Source organism: Haemaphysalis longicornis, unplaced genomic scaffold, assembly GCF_048455015.1.
Source record: "Haemaphysalis longicornis isolate Haplotype H1 unplaced genomic scaffold, Haemaphysalis longicornis Haplotype H1 scaffold_1, whole genome shotgun sequence".
NCBI classification, from domain to species: Eukaryota; Metazoa; Arthropoda; class Arachnida; order Ixodida; family Ixodidae; genus Haemaphysalis; species Haemaphysalis longicornis.
The window spans coordinates 159,860,488-159,876,273 of record NW_027526203.1 but is presented as its reverse complement, the minus strand read 5'-3'; the positions used below and the strand labels follow the sequence as shown (position 1 = coordinate 159,876,273).

Sequence of the window (15,786 nt, the reverse complement as noted above, 5' to 3'; positions counted from 1 at the left end):
GGACACAACGGCACTGTACAAGAAAAAGTGATGGTGACGTAGAGAACTTTGAGTGTTTGTGTCTCAGTGCTGTTTTTATATAAGTGCCCACTCAAACTAAAATAAGTATAAGATACGGATTTATTGTTGATGGTGTCTCTGAAGGCCTTCACAAGCGGACACGGATGCATTCGAATTAACAACATGAAAACTTTACACGATTTTAAACAAACTGCAGATAGAAACCATAAAGAATACCCCATGATATGTTGCCACGAAATATGCGTTCTAACTTAAGTTATTGTATATGCAAAAAGATAATTTGGGGATATGGGCAATACCTAAAGCAAACTAATAGTGTGTACGGACTTTACATTAACTTTAGGGTAATAATAAGATGAGAACCTTATGGGCCTTGGGAACTGCAGACTATGCAAAATATTGCGTGGTGGCGTCTGGCGAATGCTAAAAATATCTTCGGATGCAAGGTAGGGTACCGGGATGTAAAACTAGAAATCACAGTTTTGAGGCCCCAGAACCGGTTCGGAACGGTTCCTTCAACTCGTTCCGGTTCGGGTTCAGTTCCAAAATGGCGGAAAAAATACGGTTCCGGTTCAGTTCCGGTTCCGGGCAAAAATTCGGGTTCGGTTCCGGTTTTCGGTTCGGTTCCCGTTCCGGTTCGACACCCTGTCGTTGCACTTTCAAAAGTGTCTTTTCGACGCCAAGACGTAACGAAGTGGTCCTCTCTCCTGGCCTGTTTCTTAACTAATCTGAAATGTGATCGCGTCATGGTTGTTGTGAACTAAAATGTTATTGTTTTTGTGTCGTGTTTTTTTATCAAGCGATATGCACCATCGAGCCCAACAGCATATTTTACTGAAATGTAACATTAGTGGAAAATTTTCAAGATAATGGGAGTGGCTTTGCTGAAAACTTTTTTTTTCATGTGTGCTGCAACCTTTTCATGTATGTTGCAGGGTGTTGCAGCATGTAAACTGTATACTGCAACACCCTGTATATTTCTCATTAGAGGGCAGTATTATAACTGTAGATCATTGCATAAAAACAGACTTTTTGGTAGCTCTGCAGGATGGGACCGTACACAAGCGCCCTTCCCCTGTCCTATAAAAACTGTACCTGCGGGATGATCCACAAATTTGCGCATGAGCACAGCATTGAATGATGTTTGTACTAGCTAGCGTCCTATATACACACTCCTTTTAATTTTTGCTGTATCTAAAGGTACGTCGGACGTACCCACAAAATTTCTTAGCGATATGCCGGACGTATCGGCACAATCTTTTAAAGGTGTGTCGGCGCACTGGGCTGCACTCAGACCTCTCCGATTACAAACCAGTAACTGTGTGCCACTTTCGCGTGCTGATCCAGGAGCTTTAAGCCACTTGAGACACCAGCCTGGTCATAATTGTTCTAATGCCACGTGATCGTCTCCCGCAGTTTGGTGATTTCCATAAAGTTCTGTCCAGACTGAACGCCAGAGTTCAGTAAAGTTCTGTCTAGGGGAAACGCAACTCATTGTGGGAGCAGTCTTTCTTGCTTTTTCTCAACCGGTCAAGCCCTTTCAGCATACTGATAAGCCGTAATCACTGCTAATTATTATTCAATATTAATAATTACAGTCGAACCTCATTATAACAAAGTAGTTTCGGGGCAGTAAAGTAGTTTGTTGTACCCGATAGGCGTTATAATGGTAGAGGTAAAACTTGGCGTTAACGAACGGCAATCTGGCCGGCTGGTGGAAAAATCCTAGCCCCCCCCCCCCCCCCGCACACACACACAGGGTACACCTTGAGTAATCTTGGTGACGGTATTGGCGACACCGCGGACTCCGAGCCCCCATATTCACGCTGTAACCGGCCGTGGTAATGAGTTTTAAGGTGAAGGGTAGAAACCTCAAACGGTGGCCGACGGAGCCCAGGTCAAGCTCCGGCGGATGCGCTCCCTGTCTGTTTACCAGGCAGGGTGCTCCGGGACCTCTCGCGGTATCAAGGTAACCTGAGCGAAGGAAGTACTCCCGTCCCCTGCTTTTTCCTATGCCATATGGTAAATCGAAAACCCCCCTCCAAACATCCAAAGCACCGAAGTATCTTTTCCACCTCTTCCTGTCATCAACCCCCCGAAACTCGACAACTACCCCCGATTTTTGATAGTTGAATCTGTTGATAAATCCAAGCCTCTTTCTTCACAATCTGAATTCCTTGTATCTAAGTTTCTTGAAGCCATCCTTGTCGAGAGATACAATGCTGAAAAACTAAGAACCGGAGATGTCTTAGTTGAGGTCAACACGCAGCAGCAAGCCACAACTCATGAGCCAAACCCGCATGGCAGACCTGGATATCATTCACACCCCACCGCAGCCTCAACAGCTCCCAGAGTGTGATATCTGAGCCAGATCTCCTAACCGAGACAGAGACCGATCTGCTCGAAGGCCCAAAAGACCAACAAGGCGTGACAGCATTAACGCGCATCGTCATTAAGAGAGACAACAAACAAATAGCCACCAAACACCTGATACTGACTTTTGGTCGCTGAACACTGCCCGAGCATGTCATCGCAGGTTTAATTCGTTGTTCTGTCTGGCCGTACATCCCGACTCCGCGGCGCTGTTTCAAGTGCCAGCGGTTCGGGCATGGTACCAACTCCTGTCGCGGCAGGACATGTGCCAAATGCGGCCAGCATGATCATCTATCCGACAACTGCAATGCAACCAACTTCACCTACCCGAATTGCCAGGGTCCACATGCAGCATACTCTCGCGCTTGTGAAAAGTTTCAACTAGAGAAAAAATCATTAACGTAAAGGTAACATAAAACTTTACCTTCCCAGAGGGGCGAAAGAGGTTCGCCTCTTTCCCCCTGGAGAGGTACGCCGACGCGGCTCGCCGAGGGGCGGAGCTGCGTCTGGTTTCGGCGGGGACCCAGTACCACGAGTCGGACCTGGTCCCGCCCCCGCCCCCCATCGGGTTGCCTCCGGCGGCCCAACCCGCCACCACACCGCCTGCTGAGTCAGCAGTGGCTGTGGTGGCAACCAAGTTCGTTGGGGATGCTGCTGCATCCACTGTTTCCTCTCGACCGGCCCGAAGCACACGCGAGGGCACGGAGGAGATGGAGACGGAGGAAACCGCAGTAGTTCCCACCCCGCCGCACCGCCTGTGCCACCCGGGGCGCTCCTGACGCCCTCGGCGGTCGCGGCTCGAACGAAGGGCACCGGAAAGGGTGCCAAGTCCGGGGGCTCCGGTCCGCCGGGTACCCCTTCCAAATCTGATGATGACATGGATGTGGGACCTTGCGTGTCTGCTTCGCAGCGGAAGGAGCGGGTCCCTCCATCTAAACCTCCAGAGAAGGTAAAAAAAAACCCTTCCAAGAGTCCAAGCCCCGAAAGACCTTACATAAATAGTCACACTCCAGTAGCTCTGAACACTTCATAATGGAAGAGAAAGTATTGTTCAATTGAACTGCAGAGGCCTTCTAATAATCTGGAAGATGTGTATGAGATCCTGCATGCTAATCTGCCAAGTTTAATGTGTGTTCAGAAAACACATCTGAATTCCAAGCACACAAGGAAGGAAGGAATAGTACAGGAAAGGCAGGGAAGTTAACCAGAATACTGTCCGGTTGGCTACCCTACTCAGGGGGGAGGGGATACGGGAAATGAAAGGGAAAGAAAGGACAGCGGTACATATTAAAGGAGAAAATGAGAGAAAGAAAAGTAGAAAAAATACAAGGCGTGACCAGGCAACTAGAAAGGCGGTACAAAAAATGCACACAAAACTAATACGGTCCACTGATAAAATTGGCGAACTAAGGGCACTGCACTATAGTAATGTCCCTACAATCGTTCATACAGGCCCGTGTCCTTCAAAAAGAGCAGTAGGGCTTTTATCGCCTTTTCGGCCTGTGACGGACAACGCCTATGGCACAAAATTGTCTGCGCTGTAAAGGGGAGGTCATCGAGTCGGCGAAGTGTGGTGGAGAGCTGTTGCCTCGGCGTTATGAAGCGGTCACAATGGCACAGAAGGTGTTCAATCGTCTCGTCGGTGGCGCACGCATCACAAGCAGGGCTTTTGGCCATTCCAATGGTGTAGGAGTAAACACCGGTTAAGGCAACACCTAGCCACAGGCGACAAAGTAAGGTGACGTCCGAGCGTGGCACGTTATTAGGTAGGTGGCGCTGCAAATCTGGGTCGAGCGAGTAAAGACGAGCGCTTGAACTCAGGTGTATTCCACTTAGCGAGAGTGACTCCCCGGGCAATGGACCGCAGCGACCTTGCTGCATCAGTGCGTGATAAAGGGATGCGGGTCAATCTTGCACTTGTGTTGGCGTCATGAGCCGCTCTATCCGCCTGTTCGTTCCCAGTAATGCCGCAGTGGCTTGGAAGCCCCTGGAAAACAATATCATGTCTATGCCTGACTAATGTGCCATATAAGCACCGGATTTCAGCCACAAGTTGTTCGTATGGGCCTCGGCGGAGGGCAGATTGGATGCACTGAAGAGCGGACTTCGAGTCACATAGCACAACCCATTTTTCTGGCGATTCCCCCTGGATGAATAGAAGGGCCTCCCGAATAGCTGCCAATTCAGAAGCGGTTGACGTCGTCGAGTTTGAAAGCTTAAAATGAATTTCGGTCGACTTTTGTGGTACCATAATAGCGCCGGCAGAACTGGACGTGGTGACCGACCCATCCGTGTAGACATGGACCCGGTCTCTGTATGCCTCATATAGAAAGAGTAGGGATAGCTGTTGAAGACCTCTAGATGGAAGGTCCGCTTTCTTTTTTATTCCCGGGATGTTTAAGTGCAGTTGTGGCTGTGACAGGCACCAAAGTGGCGACGAGGGCCGAGACGGAGGTGCATAGGTCGGTGGCAAGCTCCCACTGTGAGCGGCAACCACATTACAAAAAGATGCCTGCGGTCGTGTTGAAGGCAGGGATGCAAGGTGGTGATGGGGCAACCGGGTGAGTTGCCTAATGTGTGCCCTCAGTGTCTCCACTGTCATGTGGGTTGTGATCGGGTGATCCCTTGCAACGCGAATTGTGGCCACAGTTGAGGCGCAACGCGGGAGACCGAGACATGTACGAAGACCCTGGGCCTGTATGACCTGAATTGCCTGTAGGTTGGTTTTACATGTGTTGGTTAATACAGGCAGGCTGTAACGCAAAACACCGAGAAACAGGGCATCGTATAGGCGTAACACTGAGTGCACGGAGACACCCCACGTCTTTCCGGCCAGAAACTTGAATAGCTGAACCACTGCAGTTAGCCTTTTTAAATGCAGAGCATTTCTTTAACTCACAATGTCACCCGTCCGTTGGCGACCGGTGTCCGCAGCCAGACAGCACGTGCGCCCCTCCCCCGCTTCTTCTCGCTCTCAACAACAGGTGCGGGCGCGCATGCGCGTGCTCCGGCGCTGAAAGAGGCGTTGCAGCTGCAGGTGCTACCTCCTCTCCCTCTACTGCGCGCGCTACGAATATACTCGTTGCCCGAGCGAAGGATCCGCGGCCCGACGTTGACGTTTGGCCGCGGCTTCTCGTGCACGAAGTTCGGCGTCGGCAGCGCGCTTCAGACGCTTGCGTTCGGCGTCGGCAGCGCGCCGTCTCGCCGCCTTGTCTTCTGCCGCCGTCGATGAAGAGGATGGCACGATGTCTTGAACTGGTACTGCAATGCTGACGTTGGCTCGCGTCGCGGTACTGGTTGAAGGTGTTGCTTCCATCGCTTATGAACTTCGACGATGGCGCACTGCCCTCCCGAGAGGGATAATAAGAAAGAAAAGAAAAGAAAGAAAAGAATAATAATAAAGATCCAACCGATTGCCCCGCAGAGAGGGTGGGGTGCAAACGATGGCAATAAATAACACGTTACGTACTTACGTCTCTCTCTCTCTCTCTCTCTCGTCTCGCAACCCAACTACCCAACCCCTACGACAACAACAACTACAACTACCACCGCCAACTACCACAACCTACGCCACGTGACCACCCCCAATGCTCTGCATTTACTCGTGTCCCTCGCGCGGGGGCATGCGACGGAGGTTTTTTCAGGTATGAAACTTCAGGAGTCCATGATAAATCCCGGTCCACGATAACTCCCAGAAAACGGTGACTTTTGATGTAAGGAATATGTTGTCCGTTTAAATAAATCTTATACTGCGACATTTTTTTGCGGGTGAAAGCAACCAGTGCACATTTCTCCGGAGATATTTCCAGGCCTTTTCGACGCAGGAACAAAGATGTTAGTGTTGCGGCTTTCTGAAGTCAGGCCCGAATCTGAGGACGTGAAACTTCTGATGCCCAAATGCAGATGTCATCAGCATAGATGGAGAGGTGGACATTGGTTGGTAATGCGGTAGTAAGTCTTCCTTGCGGGACTCCACGAGAAACAAAGTGTTGTGATGTTGGACCATCTGAAGTCTCAACGAAAAAATATCTTCCTGAGAGAAACCTTTGGATCCATCTAAATGTCCGTCCACCGACTCCTGCATCTTGTAGGCCGCCCAGAACGGCGTCACGTATTACGTTATCGTACGCTCCTTTTATGTCTAGAAACAAAGCGGCTGGCAAACGTTTGAGTGATTTGTTGTGCTGTACCGATGTGACAAGGTCAATTACGTTGTCGATGGATGAACGTCCGCGTCGGAATCCAGCCATAGCAGGGGGGTAAATTTTACGGTGCTCAAGGTACCATTCCAAACGACCTAAAACCATCCTTTCCATTAATTTTCCAATGCAGCTTGCAAGGACTATAGGACGATATGATGCTGGGTCAAGGGGAGACTTGTCTGCTTTAAGAACTGGGACCAGGCGGTTACCCTTCCAATCCTCAGGGACCACACCATCTTGCCATGACTGGTTCAGCCGATACAAAAGAGTCTGACGGGCTTCTTGGCCGAGGTGACGCAGGGCGGCGTACGTCACTCCGTCTGGTCCTGGTGAAGATCTACTCCGGCACAGATGTAACGCGGCTCTCCCATTGAAAATGAAACGTCCATGCAGGAGTCGCGTGATACGGGGACGACGCGTATGTCCGCTTGGCTGGTCGAAGCTGGACCATTGGCAATTCTTAAGCAAAAGTCCTCCGCTACGTCGACCTCTCGGCGTTTCTGATGAAGCGCCAAAGCACTGAAAGGCCGACGTTTCTGTGTTGTTGTTCGAAGGCCACTGACAGTGTTCCAGGTGTGAGATAGAGGTTTCCGAGGATAGAGTTTCTCGCAGAACGATTTCCGGCGCTGTGCTTGTACTTGTACGATGCGACGTTGACTTTTTTTCTGTGTACGTCGGGCCCCCCGAAGGTCATGAATAGATTTAGTGCGCCTGTATCTTCGTTCTGCACGACGACGAATAGCTCTGAGATGTTCTAGCACTTCGTCAAATTCTGTAAGCTTGTGATGCACCCGGAAAGAACGCATGGAATCTTGCGCAGTGCTGGTTACGGCACTTTCGAAAGTCGAGGAGAGCCCTTCGCAGCAGAGATCTTCCATGCGAGATTTAAACCTCTTCCAGTCTATTCGTCGAATAGTTTTCCCAGGAAGAAAACCATCAAAGCCTTCGATCCTCAGGTATGTTGAAAGGTGGTCACTTCCACGGGTTTCCAAGTCTGTGAACCATTGAATGCTGTCAATGAGACCTCTCGAGACAAAAGCCAAATCCAGACAGCTACTATACGTCGTACCGCGAAGAAATGTTGGTGTGTCATCGTTGACACAGCAAAGCTCATGACGGGACGCCAGTGAAACCAGTTTTCGACCTCTTGGATCATTTCTGTGGCTTCCCCAGAGCATATGATGGGCATTAAAGTCCCCCATAAGGACCCAAGGACCAGAGTGTCTCTGATTATTTTGTCTAATCTGTTGGAATCGAAGCGTCCTGAAGGAGATAAATAAACTCCTATTAGTGTGAACGAGACACTTTTCCTCTTCACTGTGAGGCAAATGTATTGGTTGCTGTCATGAGGTTCCACAGAATGGAGATTATGTGTTAGTTCCCGTCGGACGAACACCAGAACTTTACTAGAAGCATCTTTAGCTGGTGACACAAATGATTCATATCCAGAGAGCCTGAACGCGTCCGTGGCGTTCGGTTCGCAAATGACGATGATGGGGAAATGAGGACTGTAGGCGGGCGCGAGAGGCCCAGAACAAGGCGTGCGGTATCCTTCGTCGGTACCCCACGTCGGGTAACCTCCTCTTGTTCAAACGGGCAAAGGCGTTTGGAAAACGTGTGTGCTTTGGGGCAAAACGAGAGAGTTGGCACACCTTCTTGACATCCATAAACTCATACACCGACACACACAAATTCTGGACACATATACGTAAGCTCAAAGGACAACTTACACACAGCCTGCCCCTGGTTAGCACAACATGGAACACACTCGAAGACCAGGCTAACACGCTTGCACAACACTTCGAACACGTGTCCTGTTCAGCACACTAAACAAACACAAAACATCTCCAGAAAAGTAGTCCCTGCGTGATTGCAACAAGTCGCACACTTCCTACAATTCTTTTTCAATTCATGAGCTGAAGGCTGTTCTGTTCACATATAAGCCTTCGGCTCCAGGTGCAGACAAAATTACATACACAACGATACACCTACACTCAGACACCCTTGAAACACTTCTACATCTATACAATAAAATATTGCTTTCGGGGCACATTCCACGCTCCTGGAGGGAGGCCATAGTAGTGTCTTTCCTGAAGAAAGGGAAGGACCCTTCCTCTCCTGCCAGTTATCGGCCCATCGCCCTCACAAGCTGCCTGTGCAAGCTCCTAGAGAAGATGATAAACAGGAGGCTCGTGTACTTTCTTGAGTACAATGGTCTTCTCGAGAACTCCCAGGCAGGCTTAAGGGCAGGGCGATCCACTAACGTTAAACTCGTCGCGCTTGAGTCATACATAAAGTATGCTTTTATACATAAAAAGTTTTGCGCAACGGTGTTTTTTGACCTTGAGAAGGCCTATGACACCGCTTGGCTCCTAAACGATCCTCAGTGACCTGAAGTCATTTGGTGTCTCAGGCAAGATGATTAACACTCTTTGTAGTTATTTTTCCGAAAGAACGTTTCGTGTGAGAGTTGGTAGCGTACTCTCAAGGGTTTATGGGCAAAGAAACGGCGTTCCACCAGGTGGAGTTCTAAGCTGCACTCTGTTTATAGTTAAGGTGAACTCCCTTGGGAAGGCATTGCCACCTACAATTTCTTATTCAATGTATGTAAACGACGTCCAGGTATCTTTTCAATCATGCAATATGTCCATCTGTGAGCGTCAAGTCCAGCTTGGTGTGGAAAAACTAGCCACCTGGGCAGACGTGAATAGTTTTAAACTTAACCCAGAAAAAAGATCCTGTATTGTGTTCTCCAGGAAGCGTGGAATCCATCCGGACCCAGACATTACCCTCAATGGCGTTTCGATTCCTGTGAGGAAGGAACACAAGTTTTTAGGTGTGGTGTTGGATGAAAAACTTACGTTCATCCCTCACATTAAACAACTGAAACATAAATGTATGAAGGCTATCAACATTCTTAAAATCTTGCCACACCAGTCCTATGGAACGGACAAGCAACTCCTCTTGCGTATTTTTACCAGCCTAGTGGGGTCTCGATTGGACTATGGAAGTGTCGTTTATGGGTCTGCAACAAAAACAGCACTACAAATGGTTGACCCAGTGCTGCATCTGGGGCTTCGCCTTGCCTGTGGCGCTTTTCACCCAAGCCCAGTCCAGAGCCTCTACGTCGAGTCCAATGAGTGGTCCCTGCACCACCAGAGGACACACATGGACTTGCTGTTTGCCTCAAAAGTCATGGCTCTGTCTAACCATCCTTTTAATTCCACTCTTAACGATACATCCACACAACCCCTCTTTTTAAACCGCCCATTCATTTCTTTGCCTTTCCCTTAGGGTGAAAGAGGAAGCTTCTGAGCTCAAGGTTCCCTTTATAGACATACACAAGACACCCATCATTTATTTTATGCCACCTTGGAATCTTCACCCTTTGTCGTGTGATATGTCATTTACTCAACTCGATAAAAACAGGGCAAAAAGGATTGCGATTCTGCAACATTTCTTGTTTTTACAGGACAAGCACCGATGCGCGGAATTTTACAGCGACGCATCAAAAACTGCCACCTCTTGTGTCTTATGCTGCGCATGGAGAGAACTTTCGGGTCTGTGAGACGATGAATGTCCTACTTGAAAATTCAAACTGCAAACGACACGAGGACGAAGAAAGAAGGCGAGACAATGAATGTCCATAACAGTATTTTTACGGCAGAAGCATATGGAATATTAATGATTTTACATCACATTATTCAACACCAGATACCAAAATATGTTGTGTACACGGACTCCCTTAGTGTTCTACGTGCGTTGGCCTGTGGGAAGCAATCTAAAAACTATGTAATTAATCTTGCTTTTAAGGCCATTATATCTGCATAAACCTCAAACCTTGAAATAACTATATGCTGGATTCCAGGCCACTCCGGAATCGCTGGAAATGGGGTCGTGGATAAAACGGCTGCCGGTGCTGCACTGCAAGACACGGTTGACATAACAACAGTACCCTATCCTGACATCAAGCCACACATATCAGACAACACCTACGCAAAACATGGCAAACACGCTGGAGTGAACAGGCGGACAACAAACTACACGTAATTTTTTTTTATTTATTTACAGATACTGCAGACCCTTCTCGGGCCCATGCAGGAGTGAAGACAAAGAAATACATCGGCAGAAATTCAACATACAACTCGACAATACATCAGTGCTGCTTGACGTAATTTTAAAACGTACAACACACATAGGTGGAGGCGTAAATATGCTTACACAATCGCTTGTGGAAAAGAAAAGAAAATAATAATGTCTTCCAATTGTGAAACAACACTTCAACCAAAGCTTATATTATCAATACGCTGAGAAAACACTTTTAATGACCCAGAGTTCACCGTCTCTTCAGGTAACATATTCCAGTAAGAAATTGCTCGAGGAAACAAAGAAAATTTATGCAAATTAATGTAACTGATCGGTTGCATAATAGTCTTACCGTGATGAGTTCTCACTGAATGTTTGAAAGGCTCTTGGATGTAGTTTTCCGCGACAATTTGAAATGACCGTAATAAAGCTGATAAATAAATTTTAAGCTAGATATGACCCTACGCTGCTCGAGTTTTTGGAAGTTTGCCCTATTACGTAAAGTGGTTACGCTCTAGTGACGCGAATAAACAGAATAAATGAAGCGCAGAGCTAAATTCTGTACTCTTTCAATTTTACTTATCAAGTATTGTTGGTAAGGGCTCCAAATGACATCTGCATACTCCAACTTAGGTCGTACTAGTGCTTTGTAAGCGTTTAATTTCACAGCAGGAGGGGTATTGCGCAACTTTCTTCTCAAAAATGCCAATTTCTTAACTGCACCCTGGCAAACGTTATCAATGTGCGTTTCCCAACTGAGGTTACTTGTAAGTGTGACGCCCAGATATTTAACCTGATCAGATTTGTTGATGGTAGCATTACCTAAAGAATAAGTAAAGCCGAGGGGCCTCTTTTTGTTGCTGAATGTAATAGAAGTTGTCTTAGTAGGATTTATTCTTAAACCCCACTTTGTACACCATGTCTCAATTGAGTGCAAAGCATTATTTAATTTAATTTGGTCATCTCGGGTATTAATGGCTGTGTATACCACGCAGTCGTCCGCAAATAATTTAATATGGATAGGGGGTTCAACAGTAAGATAAATATCATTTATATACACTAAAAAAAGGAGCGGGCCCAGTACAGAGCCCTGTGGAACTCCAGAGTACACGTCCAACTCTTCGGAGATACACTCATTAATGGCGACACACTGTCTTCTATTTCTTAAGTAACATTCTATCCATGCGACTACTTTTTGTTCGATGCCAATTGCGAGTAGTTTTGTAATCAGATTGGGATGGGGGACGACATCGAACGCCTTTGACAAATCTAGAAATATAGCGTCGGTTTTCCCATTTGTATTCATTGTACTAATTAAATCATCCGTTATTTCAGATAGTGGGGTAACGGTTGATAAGCCAGATTTAAAACCATGCTGTTTGGAATAAAGCAAATGGTTGTATTCTAGGTAAGTAATGATGGCCTTATAGATAATATGCTCGAATAGTTTACAACAAGTACTCGTTAAGGAAACTGGCCTGTAGTTGTTAATTTCTAGAGGAGAGCCAGATTTATGCACGGGAATAATTTTTGCCGAGCGCCAGTCATTGGGAATAGTCGAAGTGCGTAAGGACATAACGTAAATTTGATGTAGATATTTAGCTACCCATGCAGCATATCTACTTAAAAAAGTATTGGACAGTTGATCGGGGCCAGCTGATTTCTTCACGTCTAGTTTATGCAAAAGGCTGAGGACACCATTCTCTGTTATTTCTACTTCAGGCATACGACAATCAAAAACATATGACGGCAGCGCAGCGTGCGGAGCTGTCCGCGTGAACACAGATTGGAAAAAGGCATTAAATTTGTTAGAAATGGTAGTCGCGTCAACAATACTTCCGCCTGAAACATTTATCTCCGAAATGCGTTGTTTATCTTTTGACAGATAGCGCCAAAGCTTTTGAGGTTGGTTGTTCATGAATGACTTCAGAGTAACGGAAAAGAAATGCTCCTTTGCCAATAGCGTTTTTTTCTTCAGGTTAGAAATAAGGCTTTGTACGTCGCTTGTGTTACCACGTTTGCGACGTCGCTTAATTTTTCGTTTTAAATGAATCATTTCTCGCGAGAACCAAGGGTGTTCTCTATTAATGCGTTTTCTTTTTAATGGTACATACTCTCGCTCGCAAAAGAAAACAATTTCTTTAAAGTCTGACCACATTTTTTTAACATCCGTGATTAGGCTAAAACTAACGAAGCGCGATTTCAAATATTTTAAGACGGCATTGTCGTCCGCATGAGTGTAGTCCCTGACAAGAATTTCTGACGGCTTAGTAAAAGAACGTGTACCCGAGACAGGACACGACAAAGCAAGCAACTTGTGATCGGAAATCCCGTTTTCAACACTAACGGGTGAGCCTTGAAGAGAGCTACTAACAAAGGCCAAATCAAGGAGTGATGAGGACGAGTCAACAACCCTAGTAGCGTCGGAAACTAGTTGGTGTAAAGAAAAGTTGAACGCGGTCGTGAGCAGTAAGTCAGCACTTTTGGACTCTTTGCCATCATGGGCTAAGTCAGACCAGTTTATACCCGGCAAGTTGAAGTCTCCTGTAACTATAATATTCGATCTGGAATTTGTATTTTCTGCAAGATAGTCGTACATGGCTTCTAAATATTCGTGGGAAGCATTAGGTGGTCTGTATACGCCACCCAGAAGTATAGTTTTGCCAAGAAATTTAAGTTTGCACCATACACTTTCGTGGTCACAAATGCCACCCAAAATAGTGAAGCCAATGTTGTTGTTAATGGCGATGGCTACTCCCCCACCCCGTGATTTCCTGTCTTTACGAATGAGTTTATAAGTAGAGGGTACAACTTCCGAATCCTGCACACCTGCATGCAACCATGTTTCTGTAATTACTAAGACATGAGGATGATAACAAGATATTACGTCTTCGATTAAACCAGATTTATTCACGATGCTGCGCGCATTGAGCGAAACAACTCTGAGCACTTTGGTTACAGACTGTCATTTTTTATCGCGCCTTCGCTTGGTCACACGGGCAGGCGCAGCTGAATCAGGTTCAATGCGCTCCTGCGCAGCAGGCCGCGTGACTTCTACCCGGCAGTTTAGAAGCTGGTCCCAAGTGTAAACTTTGTCGTCTACCTTCAATTTATCAAAAGAGAGTAAAACCTTCGCCCCATTAGCCTTTTCATCAGCTGCAGAACGCCACAGCTTACCGCGCAAGTCACGTAGCCTTTTTGAGAAGTCATCTGATACTGAAATCTCCGTTCCTTTTAGCTTAGGGCACGATGCCATTATTTTCATTTTCTCAGAAAAATCAAAGAGCCGCAGTATAACCGGCCGGTGTTTCTCAGCATGTTTGAAACCCAACCTGTGAATCCGCTCAATTGAATTGACTTCCACGCCAAGTAACTCCTTAAATACATATTGCTCAAATGTTTCGCAGGGATTTGTTGTCTTCGTTTGGTTCTTCACTTAAGCCATAAATTATAACATTATTTCTTCGACTACGATTTTCCAGGTCCTCAACCTTAGCTGACAGCTCTTCTACCAGTTCCTTTGTCCCCTTGCAGAGTACCTCGTGCTCAGCCAGCTTATCCTCACATTTTTTTTTAACGAGCAAGCTCCTTTTCCATCGAAGTTATCCTTTCCTGTACATTGCCTATAGTTAATTCAACCTGTTTTAGATTGTCAGAAAGCGCGGTGAGCGTCTTATTGGTTTTTGTTTGCTCTTTTAGTATTTTCTTCAGAATTTGGCTATTTACGGTAGTTTCAGATTCCGAATCTGAGGTCGGTCCGGGGTTTAGCTCTACGTCTCCAGATGTTAACAACAGCAATTTTATAACATGCAAGCAGTCACACAACGAAGCAAGCAGACTCTGCGGGCTTGGCAGCACGGTTAAGGTAAGTGAATCGTCCCTAATTGAATACACAGAATATTTGTCACCAACCTGGGTGAAGAAATAGAAGTTCATGAGCATCCGTCCGTACGCGGTGCTGCCAAGCCCCCTGAAAGGCTGCAGAAGCTGGCTCCGAGTTTTATGCCAAATCCGGGAAGTGTTCACTGACGTCACACTGGTTGCGAGATGGTGGCGAAACAGCACTCGAGGCGCAGCCTGCCGCTCCATCGACGACGCTCCATCGAAGGAACACTCCGGCGCAGGCGCGATGAAACTTGCTTGCGATAAAGGAATGTCAGCCGGTCTTCCCACGATGGAATCCGCCCCCAGCAGGGCAATCTGGGTGAAGAAATAGAAGTTCGTGAGCATCCGTCCGTACGCGGTGCTGCCAAGCCCACTCCACAATTGGGACCATACACTACCGACACACGCAACAGATACACAGAAGTTGCCTTTGCTCGGCTACGGATAGGACACACACATGCAACACACTCGTATCTGCTCACGGGATCTTCAAGACCCCTGTGTAGCAGATGCGGAGAGGCCCTATCCGTAGTTCACATACTCATTCAATACCAGGCACTTGACACAACACGACACAAACAATTTCCCCAACTCTACAGACAACACATTCCACTCCACCCATCGTTGTTTTTGGATGACGATGCTATGGTTTCCATTAAAAGTGTTTTTAAGTATTTGTCAGATGTTAAATATTTAAACCTTATTTCCTACCATGCATAATCAACACCGACCCTATACACCAGCCACTACCATTGTCTTCAACTGATATTTCGTTCTTGTTGAGCGATTTTAGTGTTTTATAATTCACTCCTCATACTTAACCACTGACTTGGCGCCCCAGTTGGTCTTGCGCCATAAACATCCAACCATCATCTTCATCATCAAAAGTCCTAGCCACAAAAACGCATTATTCTAGGCTTCGAACCTACTGCAAACGAGCTAATCCTTACCTGTCTCCTTGTTGCATTTCAAACTTAATGTACCCGAACATGAGAACGTGAAATTACAACAGAACAAAGTTCATTTAACAAAACAGGCCTGTGTTCTTATTTGAAGGAGGATGTGATCTTCTTGAGGTGGCTTTTCATAGCGCTGAACAGGACAAAGGTTTCCGCACTGACCACGCACGAAAGGGCCTGTTCTACTTCTGCAGTTTTGGGCGTCGGGAGTTTTCCCTTCATTACAACTCTTGCAGTTCCAGTTTCGTGCACTGAAATGA

At 46.8% G+C, this 15,786-nt stretch overlaps 1 pseudogene; it reads right to left on the bottom strand.

Moving 5' to 3' along the window:
• Window positions 1–10,652: 10,652 nt before the first annotated feature.
• Window positions 10,653–14,818, bottom strand: LOC144166927 (uncharacterized; annotated as a pseudogene).
• Window positions 14,819–15,786: the final 968 nt, after the last annotated feature.